This window comes from Mesocricetus auratus, unplaced genomic scaffold, assembly GCF_017639785.1.
Source record: "Mesocricetus auratus isolate SY011 unplaced genomic scaffold, BCM_Maur_2.0 Super-Scaffold_100011, whole genome shotgun sequence".
NCBI lineage: Eukaryota > Metazoa > Chordata > Mammalia > Rodentia > Cricetidae > Mesocricetus > Mesocricetus auratus.
The window spans coordinates 1,692,972-1,705,227 of NW_024429195.1; the positions used below are offsets into that span (position 1 = coordinate 1,692,972).

The 12,256-nt window shown below is 43.2% G+C and overlaps 1 protein-coding gene across 8 annotated transcripts in view; it reads right to left on the reverse strand.

The window, feature by feature from the left end:
- Lekr1 (leucine, glutamate and lysine rich 1) overlaps positions 1–12,256 on the reverse strand; it is a 169,910-nt gene that overhangs the window by 65,401 nt on the left and 92,253 nt on the right. The window lies entirely within an intron of this gene.

Genomic DNA, 12,256 nt, shown 5'->3' on the forward strand with positions numbered 1-12,256 from the left:
AACAAGATTCCATTCCTGACTTAACTAATGATATTTTCAGGGTACACTTTTCTCCAGTAATGGAAGAGGTAATAATACAAAGTAACCTTTTTAGTAAAAATCTTTTAAAACCCCGAAAGCTTATCTTGAATGGTCTGCACTATGTCATAGTGTTATTACGTTCCAGTAGACTTCAGACACCTCCGGCAGGTTTTCCCTCGTTCTCTGAAAAATGGGGAGGGAGGAGCTGGTGCTCACTGAGGGCATACTATGGCCCCGTGCTGAGCATAGTGCCCTTCTCTCTACCTCATTTCATTCGTGGTCACTGTTACCAGAAGAGAGAGCGGGTATTTTGACTTCTGCAAGTAGAAAGTGTAAAGATGAAAGTAATTAGCTTATTAAAGTTCACTCAGCAAGCTATGAGCGGTCCAGTGGTTCAAAATGAGTCCTGCCTGCCTTGCTCACACTGACTCTTGAAACATAAAAGCCACAAGTAAATATTATACTTGTCAGAGAACTGTGGTGAGCATTGTTGTAGGCCAGCTATATAGTCTCTGGACTCCTAAAGAGACATACTTTACAAAATAAGAAATACTGTTTGACTAATGAAAGATAGAAAGACATGGTGTCCTTGTGACCGATTCTGTGGAACCGACAACACTGAGGACAAGTTTGCTTTCTTGTTGGATGCTCCTTGTAATTTTGTCAGGATAGACTCCTAAACTAGATTAAGTGTGGGTCTGAGCCCACGGGATACATTTTGTTATTATTTCTAAGTGTAGCTATAGTTAAAATTGATTAGCTTCAAAGTACACCCCCAAAGAACTGTTACTTTGTATGTAAATTTTATGTAATTACTTTCCAATTACCTGAGAATTGGTAGGATAGTAGATGCTAAAAATAGCCAATAATTCAAGTTCACTTTGGTAACATGAAAAAGTATGCCGAGACTCACACTTGAATGTACAGATGCATCAGAGTTCCGGAATTTACCAGTTTCCAACTAAAACAAACCGTGCCACACGACCTATGCGGGAATGATGGCAAAACTGTTGTACTTCCAGGACTATTCTTTTTACCACATGCTTCCCTTCTCTTCTCACTTTCAGAATAAACACAGGCTAGCCTCTGGTTCACACTGTAGACCCAGCAGAGAGACACCGTCCCCATTATAGTCTGCCACGTGTCTTACCACAGCTCTGAATGTTGGTAGAGTAAGTAAATGTTTTGCCTTGTAAAACAGGAACCCATGAAGGTTGTCACACCGAGCAAGAGTAAACAGAAACAGAAATGTAAGCAGTGCCAACAAAGAAAGCATTTTATTTAGGGAGGAAAAACATCATCTAGAGCTGAGGAAACACAATTTATTCTGAATAACTCACAATGTAAAAAGCCCCCTGGTGTGTTATTGGGGGTTGATTTATATATTTTCATGGCTGCTTTTCATTTTTTGGTAGGTTTTTTTGTAATCAGGAAGTACTAAAGATTATTTTTAAAAAAAACAAAAACAAGGGCTGTGTCTCTGTGGTTCTGAATGATGTGTAAGCACTGAACAGGCTTATTAAAGGTTCTGGTAGACTAGCAGGGCCCTTTGTTTTCAGAAGCAGAGTGCCCAGTTCCTGTCCTTAATAAATAAAGGAACATGGTCAGGGTACACAGCGGAGAGTCTAAGCCACCTGCACAAAACAGCTCCTTCAGTTTCTGAGGCAAGGAGTTCCTAAATAAGTGTATTGTTCTGTGCAGTCCTCCTCTGTAGTCGGATAAATTCAACTTCAATTTTCTGTCATTCAGCATGACATTGGATTATGAAGCAAGAGGCCCTGAATGACTGCGAAGAGAAAGGAAGCATTGGCTTTAAACACCATGCAGATGTAAGGCGGAACCCGTGGAAACAATCCAAAATTCACAACAGCACATTCTACTATGATGTGACTGCGTTCTCTGCAGATATTAAATAAGAAGCAAATGATTTTAAATGAACAAAACCAAAGAGAGCTCTTAGCCTCTCTTCATGCGAAACAGCTGCTTGCTGGATAGCATTACACAGACATCAGATTTGCAGTAATTAGCCGTTTGAAAGAATCCTGCCATTCTGAATGGCTTTGAGAAATTGCACGTACAAAAGGTATTCACGGTTAACTATTTTATGGGAAGATAGAAAGCTCTAATAGCCATTTGGAAGGCATAACAGCAGGCATAACACAATATCAGAAAATAGTAAATATACCTCAAAGAGTAGAAGGAAGTTTCAAGCAAAAAGCTCCTAATAAGAAAAACACACACAATCTTAAATTTTGGTTCAAAGTCCTATTTGAAGGAAAAATCTATAACTCAAGGTCCAAGCAACAAGCAGGCATAAAGACATCCAGGGACGCAGGGTACAATCTCTAAGGTCCTAAAGTTTGATTTGACAGTTGCGACTCCAAGGGGTTAAGATGACCTCACTGGTGGTTCTGAGTAGCAGAAATTGTCTCATCACGAGAAACAAATTTCAACGTAAAATACCCCAAATGGCTGTCCGTTTCTTTACCGTTAGAGATCAGGAAACCCACGCTACCTTTGGACCTTCTAACACAGTTCAACGCTTAACACTTGGGGGGGTGTTATTCATGAGCTCTAAAGCCACATGCCTGGCTTCTTCAAACCCTTGGCCCTGCGTCTTCCAGACCGTATGGTTTCAGGCATCCGGCACGGGGTTCTCCCAGCCTCCAGCGACTTCATACGTGCACAGAGGAGACGGGTGACAGGCACATATGGGTGTCACCTAAGTGCCAGGTATTGCTGCGCTGGGATGCAATGAAAGCTGCCTCCTCCAATTCTGCTCTGAAGTTCATCACTTCCCACCTAAGGACCTTGCTCTTGTGCGTGGGCGTGGGGTCACTGGGGTCAGTCTTCCTAAAAGAGGAGCAAAACTGGGGCCTCTGATTAGTTTCTCTAGCAATTTCTTAGATGCAAGTAATGGGACCACACACATTTGTTACCTTATTTTTTTTTCTGTGTTTGGAAATTTTTATGGACCCATACTGTTTTAATTAAAACAGTGGTTCTCAACCTAGCCCTTAATACAGTCCCTCTTGTTGTGGTGACCCCGCCAACCATAACATTATCTTTGTTGCTGTTTCACAGCTATACTTTTGCTACTGTTATGGCTCATAATGTAAGTATCTGATATGCGGGATATCTGATATACTACCCCAGTGGGTCATGACCCACACACGGGTTGAAAATCGCTGGTTTAGACAGGAGCCTCGCTTGCGAGGGTCACAAATGAGTATCTTCTGGATCACGAAGACTAATCAATTCTGTTCTGTGTATCCAAGGCACAAAAGGAAGCAAAGGACGAAGAAGGAGGAGGCCTGTTGCAGGGAGGGGCCAAATGAGGTTGGAAGAGCAGAGAAGAAACACTGTTTCATCCCGTGGATAGGAGGTAGGGGATTAACTGTAGTTGCAGGGGAAAAAACGTTAACAAGGAAGGGGGGGGTTGCTTTGATTTGAAGACAGGTGATACTGAGACATGTGCCTTTGTAGCCAAGCAGAATCATTCCAGACCACATCTACGGCGAGAATTTAGCATGTGGCTTATGACCCCTGCCTTCTACGAGACAAAAACCTACCCTGCTTGCTGGCGTTTTTGTTTGTCGCCTGAGTTTAAAGAACTCCATTTGGCCTGGCAAAAAAAATGCGGATGCAGATAGAGGAACGGCAAAGAGGAGAAACGATGACCAGGGCGTTGAGATGCGACCAGGGCCTGAACACAGAGGATATCCAGATAGCAGGAGCAACGCAGGCTGTGGAGACAGGGACAGAGGGTGTGAGCTGTTGAAACCCTGACTCTCCGTGAGTGAACAGACGCTGTCTGGGCAAGTGACACCGTGGAAATCGGGTACAGCCCTGTGGGCTGCTGACCGGCATGGCTAGGAAGAAGGAGTCCGTCAGGTGACAAGGGTAAGCATGAGGGCTGAGGGGACAGGCCCTTGTCTATGCACAGAGCCACGGGCCCAGAGAAGTCCACAGAAGGAACACCGTGCAGCACCAGAGATGAAGCTGTGGCTGGCATTGGACAGGAGAACTCACGCCACGCAGGAGGGATGTAGCTGAGTAGCTCCGTTGGATTACTGAGAGCAGCAGCCCTTCCCCCAACTGCAGAAACTGCTATTAGAGCTGGGACAGGCATAAGTGTCTTCTACAGCAGATGGCCAACAGAAAATGAACTCAACCACATCTTTGGAAGTGCTTTGTCTCATAATGTCACGTCAGAGCGTTTCCTGTGTTGTTTTTTTTTTAATTTTTATCTTATTATTTTTCATTTTTATTTTATCTTACTTATGTACTTTTCCTTCTTGCCTTTTACCCTATGAGTTCTTTATATATATTATGGCCTCTAGTTCAGTGATTTTTATGGGACTCCTGAGTGTGTGAATGAGTCGGTCTCTGATTCTTATGCCTTCTCTTGGGCTCTTTTTCTTCTGTTAGTTATGTCTAATTCTGGTGGCTAGTTTTTGTTTTACCTTATTTTATTATTATTGTTTTTAAATGAAAGGGAGAAATGAGGTGGATCTGAATGGGAGGGGATGTGGGGAGGAGGTTGGAGAAATAGATGGGAGAATATATAATCAGAATATATTATATAAGGAAAGTCTAATTTCAATAAATGGAAAAAAATCAAAGGACAGAAATAAAACCACCAAACCGAAGTTTCAAGCAACTTTACATAGATGTTTTGATACCTGAGAAAGTAGATTTCAAATCACAGTGAATCAGAAGAGATAAAGTAGGCAACTGCATATTAATAAAGGGAACACTTTTACAGGGATCTGTAGTGACTATAAACGCTATTGTCCAAATGTTGGGGAACCTCAATTTTTAAAAATGAGCAATGAAAGCCATGAAAAATGAGACAGTCCCTGGCACAAAGATAGTGCAGGAGTTATGCACACCATCCTCACCTCACCTTTTGTAAGTCTTCCAAATGAAAATTCAAAAGAGAAACTTCCGTGCTAAACCCCAGAGATCTACAGAATATTCCATCTAGCTGATAAAAAATGCGCATTGTCTCAGAGGCCCATGGAACCCTCTCTCAAACTGATCACTTGGTAGACCATTAAGGAAGTCTCAACCAACACAAACAAAGTGAAACAATTCTTATCAGATCATGGTAGAATAAAGCCAGATACCAACAGCAAGAGAGCCCACAGAAATTACTTGTGGAAAAACAGATAAGAAGAGAACCAAGGTTTCTAAGCAGAGAAACAACTCTGGAGGTAGTACACAAAAAAACAGACAGTGGAATACAAGAGAGGATCCAGAAATCCTCAAAAGTATATCCATCTAATTTTTGACAACATACCTCAAGGAAAAGTCTTCGATAAATAGTGTTGAGGAAACTGGGTATTCACATTAGATCCCCAACTTTCACTATGCACAAAAGAATCAGTGTGAAATGAATCAAAGACTTTGAGAGCTGCTGGAGGGTAACACTAGATATATGGACCTGGGCAGGGGCTTTGAGAAATGACCCCAAGAGTTGACAAGTGGATTGCACTTAATTCAAAAGCCTTTTCAGAGCAAAGGAAACAATTAGCAGAGTGATGACTTGCCCAAAGAATGAGATAAAACCTCTGTCCACTATGTACCACTTAGTGGATGGGTATTAATATCTGAAACATACAAACTGCAAATTGAAGACACCAAATTCCAATGTTCTAAAAACCGGGCCAATCAGTTGAACAGAAAGTTCTCAGAAGAAACATGAATGGCCAATAAATACATGAAAGACAGTCCAATATCCTTTGCAGTCACAAAAATGTAAATTAAAGCTACTTTGAGGCCCCATGTATTATGGAGAAGTGAGCAGAGTATTAGTGGAAAATACTCACAGCATGAAAACCAGAGAAACGGGGTTGGTAATAAGTGTAAGGCAGCACCTAGCCCTAGAGCTGCAGGCACTTCCATGTTTCGTGACCCAAGCGAGGACTAACTCTATGACGAAGCGTGAGCTCTCCAGGTGGCATGCACCCTCAGCTGCACAGGGCAGTGCTCTGCCTTCACTGGTTTCGCCTCGTGCTCAGGCATCAGTGAAACAGGCCACGCACAAGAACCACGGTTCAAAGTAGGGCTTTCACGCCACAGAACTGCTCTGAGCTAGTCATGACCTAAAATAAAGCTCGTCACACAAACACATAAAGTAAAAAAGCAAAAACGACTAAGCTATTCTTGGGCAATACTCACAGGTATATAAGAAGTTAGATATAATAAAGTTTAATGTGATTTTGATGGAAGAAAGGGAGACAACTGATTACTAAGGGGATTATGATTTATCTAGAGGACAGAATGGCACCTGGGTGTGGTGGTGCAGCACTTGGGAGGCAGAGGCGGGCAGATGACTGAGCTTGAGGCCAGCTTGATCTACATAGGGTGCTTCAGGACAGCCAGGGCGACATAGTTAGGACTCTGTCTCTAAAAGGGTCAGGGAGCACTGGAGAGGTGGCTTAGCAGTTAGGAGCACTTGCTGAACTTTCTTGCAGAAAACTCAAGTTCAGTTCCCAACACCCATGTGGCAGCTCACAATCACCTGTGACTCCAGTTCCAGGGGAATCTGATGCCCTTTTCTGACCTTCAAGAGCGTCAGGCATGCGCACGGTGCAGACAAAACACTCGTACACATATAAATGAATCTGTGAGGATATACAAAAAAATTGGAAAGAACAGAATAAACTTTATAAATATTTTTGACATGGAAAGATTGCATAACAGATAAAGTGGTGGGTATTATAAAAACCATTATTTATTTTTATATAATACATTTGTATGTCAAGAAGGACATACATGAAATTTTCATAATTGTATATGAGTGGTCAGTTTCTCCATTAACAGGGAGCATGGCTCATTTTGGTAATAGGAATCAAAGCAATCATATTAAAGTGACTTAACACGAAACCACCTTCTCTCATTCACCCCATAGACAGACTGTCGGTGTTTCTGGGAAGCCTTGCCCACTGCAGGTTTTGCTGCTCCCTAGGTGGGAATGGGGGGTGTCTTGAGATGTATGAAAGCAGAGAAAGGGGCTGGCATAAGGCTCTTCTTTACTGTGATGCAATCTTTCCAGGCCCGTGTTGGTGTGCCCTCCTCCCTGGTGCGATGGGCTGCAACCTGGAACTGTGGATTAAAATAAAGCCTGCCTTTCTTAAGTTGCTCTTGTCAGAGGAGTTTAATCACACCCTGCAGAGACTAAAACCACAACCAGGGTATTAGCAATCAGCAAGCGGGAAAGAGACGGGAGATGTGAAAAGGCAGAGGCAGCAGGGAGCATGTGCCCTGGGTCCGCCCAGAAGGGGCACCCTATGCTGGAGATGAAGAATGGGGAGAGGGGCGTGAGGGGAGAACAAGCAGAGAATAAACCAGAGTTACAGCTGCTTCAGGGGAGGAAAGTGAGTAAGGAAGGAGGCACACCCACCCTCGGGTGTACTGATGATCCTTGGAGAAGATTCCTCAAGATCCACACATTCATACAATGAAAAAAAAAAACAGAATAAAGATCATCTTCAAATGAAAGCCCAGCGCTGTAAGCAAATAAACAAGCAGAAGGAACAAACACAGTCTTCTAAGACTTCGGTGCCAGAAACCCCTCAACACACTCCACTTGCCTAGAGAACAGGGGAAATGCGTGTGCGTGCGTGAGTGCGTGTGTGTGTGTGCGTGTGTGTAGGTAGGTAGGTAGGTAAGTTCCCTACATTGGGACACGGAAGCAAGTAATTTATAGCATTCCAGTACGAACCTACCCTTCTAAGGGATGCTGAAATTACAGTAACTGAGTGACAAGTTCATTTCCTTAGCGTCTGGTATAGAACCAACACTTTTCAGGGGCCTGTGGAAGCAGCTCGTTGGGGACCTACCAGTAATCCAAAGGAGTCGGTGAAATCACCACCTTTCGGTTTCATTGGGAGCAAAGTTTATCTTACTGTAACTGGAACCCAAGGGTTCAAGGGAATCATAAAGGCTGGCCAAGTTACCACAACACGCTTGCTCTGAAAAATGACACCTTTGCAGGCAGGGTGACAGCCCAGTTCTGTCCAAAGCCTTCTTCTTCTTCCACACAGCTCATGAACCCCCAGTGAGTCTCGGCTACGCCCTGCTTCCGTCATGAAACCCAAGAGTCGGCTACGCCCTGCTTCTGTCATGAAGCCCAAGAGCAGGCAGACAACTGTCCTAACTCACCAGGGCTCACCAGGGAATAAATCAGTGGAGACAAAATAGGCCTTCTGAATAAGAGGAATTAGGACTGGTAGTTTTTATGACTAGAGTGATATCTAAGGAAATTTTAACCCATCAATCTTAAATCTGATCACCTGGGTTGCTGTTACAGCAGAAACAACTTCAGTAGCACATATATTTTTTGCAGTTCCTCTGGCAGCCCTGCACTTTATCTGCTTTCTTCTTCTAGAGCTTTGAAACGGGTCATGACAATGACCAGATTCCCGGTTATAGATGTATAACCAAGTCAAAAAAAAAATGAGTGGCAAGAACAAAGGGCCGGCAGCAGGCACACCCTGGCTCAGGAAAGAGCGCCGGCCACTGGCTTCGGTCTTTCTTCTCGCCCTAAACCACTCTGACTTTCCCCCCACCTTACTAGCGATTTAAGGGACACAGTGTTTACACCAATGTCTGTGTGGGGGGAAAACGCAAACACTGTGCCACCACACAAATAGACCACAATGCCCAGAATAGGCAGACCATAGTGATCTGAGTGGAGGATGGGGCAGGGACACAAAAGGAGTGGCTGCTAATGGTCTCAAGGGTGTGTGTGTGTGTGTGTGTGTGTGTGTGTGTGTGTGCGCGCGCGCGTGCATGTGTGTGCACGTGTGTGTGTGAGTGTGTGTGTGAGTGAGTGCGTGGTGTGTGTGCGTGAGTGCGTGAGTGCATGTGTGTGTGAGTGTGTGTGCGTGAGTGTGTGTGCGCACGCATGTGTGCATGCGTTTGTGTGCACACACACGTGTGCGTGTGTGCATGCGTGCGTACATGCGTGCGTGCGTGCGTGCGTACATGCGTGCGTGCGTGCGTGTGTGTGTGTGTGTGTGTGTGTGTGTGTGTGTGTGTGTGTGTGTTCTGGGCGGGTACTGTAGCAAATGTGTGGAGGTAAGAGGGCATTTCTAGATTTGGTTTTCTTATTCCACCTTACAGAATTCCAGGAATAAAACTCTATTCCAGAGGCTTCATGGCAAGCTTTTTTACCTTCTGAGACATCTCGATGCCTCCCCACCGCAAGTTTTTTTCTTTTAAAAAGATTTTTTAGATGTATCTATTTTATTATTTTATGCATGAGTATTTTGCCTGAATCACAGGCACGCCTGGTGCCCATGGAGGTCAGAAGAGAGCATCAAATCTCGGGACTGGAGTTACTGATGGTTGTGAGCTGCCATGTGGGTGCTGGGAATCCGACCCAGGTCCCTTGCAAGAGGAATCAGTACTGTTAACCACTGAGCCATCTCTCCAGTCCCTCAAAGCTTCCTTTTGAAAATGACATAAATACTCTGAAACAATGGTTCTCAACCTGTGGGTCATGACCTCTTTGGAGTCTACTGACCCTTTCACTGGGGGTCATCTATGACCATCAGGAAACACAGATATTGACATTATGATTCCTAACAGTAGCAAATGTACAGTTATAAAGTATCAACAAAAATAATTTTATGACTGGGGGTCCCCCACAACATGTGGAACTGTATTAAAGGGTCCCAGCATTAGGAAGTTTGAGAGCCACTGGTCTAAAATCCGATCATGGCACTGGCCACACAGTTCTGTGCATAGCTTAAAATCAACAAATAGTGCACTTAAAATGGGTGAATCTGAAAATATGTAAATTATACCTCAGTAATGCTATTTTTAAAACATTTAATTAGGATGTTCAAATATTTTATGCAAAATAACATCATTAAAATGGCTATGTTATCATACCAAACAGCTTACTAGAAGAAAAAAGTTTCAAAGTTTTTCACTTGGGATAAATCGGAAAGTTGTTTAAATAGGTTTAGGGAGAAATAACAGTGCTGAAATGAGTTGTCTGAACTGTGTCTTCCAGTATTTGCGACTGTTGACAAAAAGCAAAGTACACTTTATTCTACCAGGTAAAAGGAAAATCATTAAGTGGATTTGTAGGTCATAATGACCTCTGGGAAGACTATAATCAATTGAGATAAATTGTGCATTTTGGAAGTAATATTAGTGTGCACTAAACATAAAATTACAGAACTCATGTAAATAAATCTTTTTCAAAAGGGAGCTAAGAATGTAGTCTTTGGATTTTTATTTTACATGTTTATTTCTTTTCCTGAAAAAAAAATGCTGAACTTCAGCATAGAGATTAGGTAGTCCATTATCAGCCTTACAACTATACAGAGCAGAGTTAACAGACACAGTTAAACACTGGACACGTATGTTTCAAAAGATAGGTAAAAGAAAATGATGGGCAGATAAAGCTAAAAGGGTTTTTTTGTATGTAGAAGAGTAATTATCATAGGAACCACATACTTGAACCAAAGTTGAAAATATTTAATGGCATTTTAAAAGAAAAAAGCGGACACAAATATGAATGTTTAACCTGGAAGACAAAGAAGTTCAGAGTTTGAAGCAAGTCAAAGCCTGAAGGGGTTGGCCAGGTCGTAGACCAGTCAACGCACTCACCAGTGACAGATGGTATGTCAGAGAGCCGCCTGCACCGGGTATGGCAGTAGGGTCATCACCTGAAACTTGGCCTACGAGGCTCGTAAGGAACACCACACTGGTGGGAAACGCGGGACTGCAGGACGAGGTAGAAGACGCGACAGAGTGATAATTGCACAGTTACGCAGTTTAAAATGGAGGAGAGCCCACTGTCAAAGTGAGTTCTGGAAGTGAGAGGTATGGGAAAGTGAGGGCTTCAATTAGGGAGTGGGAAATAAATGACAGCAATACAGGGGGAGAGTTAAGAGAGAGATAAAGAAGCCTAGAAGATGCTTGAAAAAGCCATAGGCAAACATTATTTCGTAATACAAATATAGCATGAACACACACACACACACACACACACACACACACACTATTTTATAGAGTTACTCCACATTTCTCCTCAAGAGCCACAGACTATTTAACAAAATTATCCGTGGTCCACACATAGGAGACTGCCTGAAGGGTTGTTGGAGAGTTCAAGAGATTTTCACAGAAAATATAAACTATTGCTATGGCCTCTGCTTGCCTCCCAGAAATTGAAGGTTAAACCCTATTGCTGAAGATACTAGACGCGTTTGACGCAGGACTTGAAGAAATTAATCTGCCACTGACCCAGTAGACTCCTGTGCTGGTTGTTTGGAAGAACACGGGTCCGAATGGGAGTGGAACTATTAGGTGGTGTGGCTTTGCCTGTTGCTTGCATTGTGTAGAACTCTCAGTTACCTCTCCAGCAACACGCTGGACTGCATGCCACCATGTGCCACCGTGATGACAGTGAGCTGAACCTCTGAAACCGTTAGCCTCCACCTCAATTAAATGTTTTCCTTATCAGAGCTGCTGTGGTCATGGTGTCTCTTCACAGCGATAGAAACCCTAACTAAGACAGAAGTTGATACCAGGAGTGGGGTATTGTCGTGATAGGCCTGATCAAGATTTTGTCTGGAGGAACTTGCACTTGGATGCTATAAGCACTGCTTAATGGGACAGACTAGTAGGGGCATGGGAGACAATGATTTTGATAACGATTTGAACTGTTGGGAGCTGGCTCAAGAGATTTCAGAGGAGGAGAATTTTACAATGCTGCCTAGAAATTGTTCTTGTGATATCTTGCTGAAGAATGTGGCTACTTTTTGTCTTTGCCCAAAGAGTTTGCCTGAGGTTAAAGTGAAGAGTTTTGGATTAATGCCCTTGGCAGAGGAAAACTCAAAATACCCTAGTACCGTGTTTCTAGTGTTCACTCTAATGAAGATATGTATTCAAAAGGAGCAAGGTGAGCAAGGAAAAATATTTGAAGATAAAATGAGCATCAGAAAGTAGAATGGAACTAAGTTCATTCAAGGAGATAAGTGGAATAAAAAGAAAAATAAAGGGAGTGGTGACCTCAGGGAAAGATTGAGCCCAGCTAGGTTTCCAACTTCTGACAAGGAACTAAAGAAAAACTTAGAGTCTGGTGTGGTGGTGCACACCATTAATTCCAGCATTCTGAAGACAGAAGATGGTGGATCTCTGAGTTTGGGGTCAACTTGGTCTACAGATCCAGTCTCAGGACAGCCAGGTTTAGGCAGTGAAGGACAGA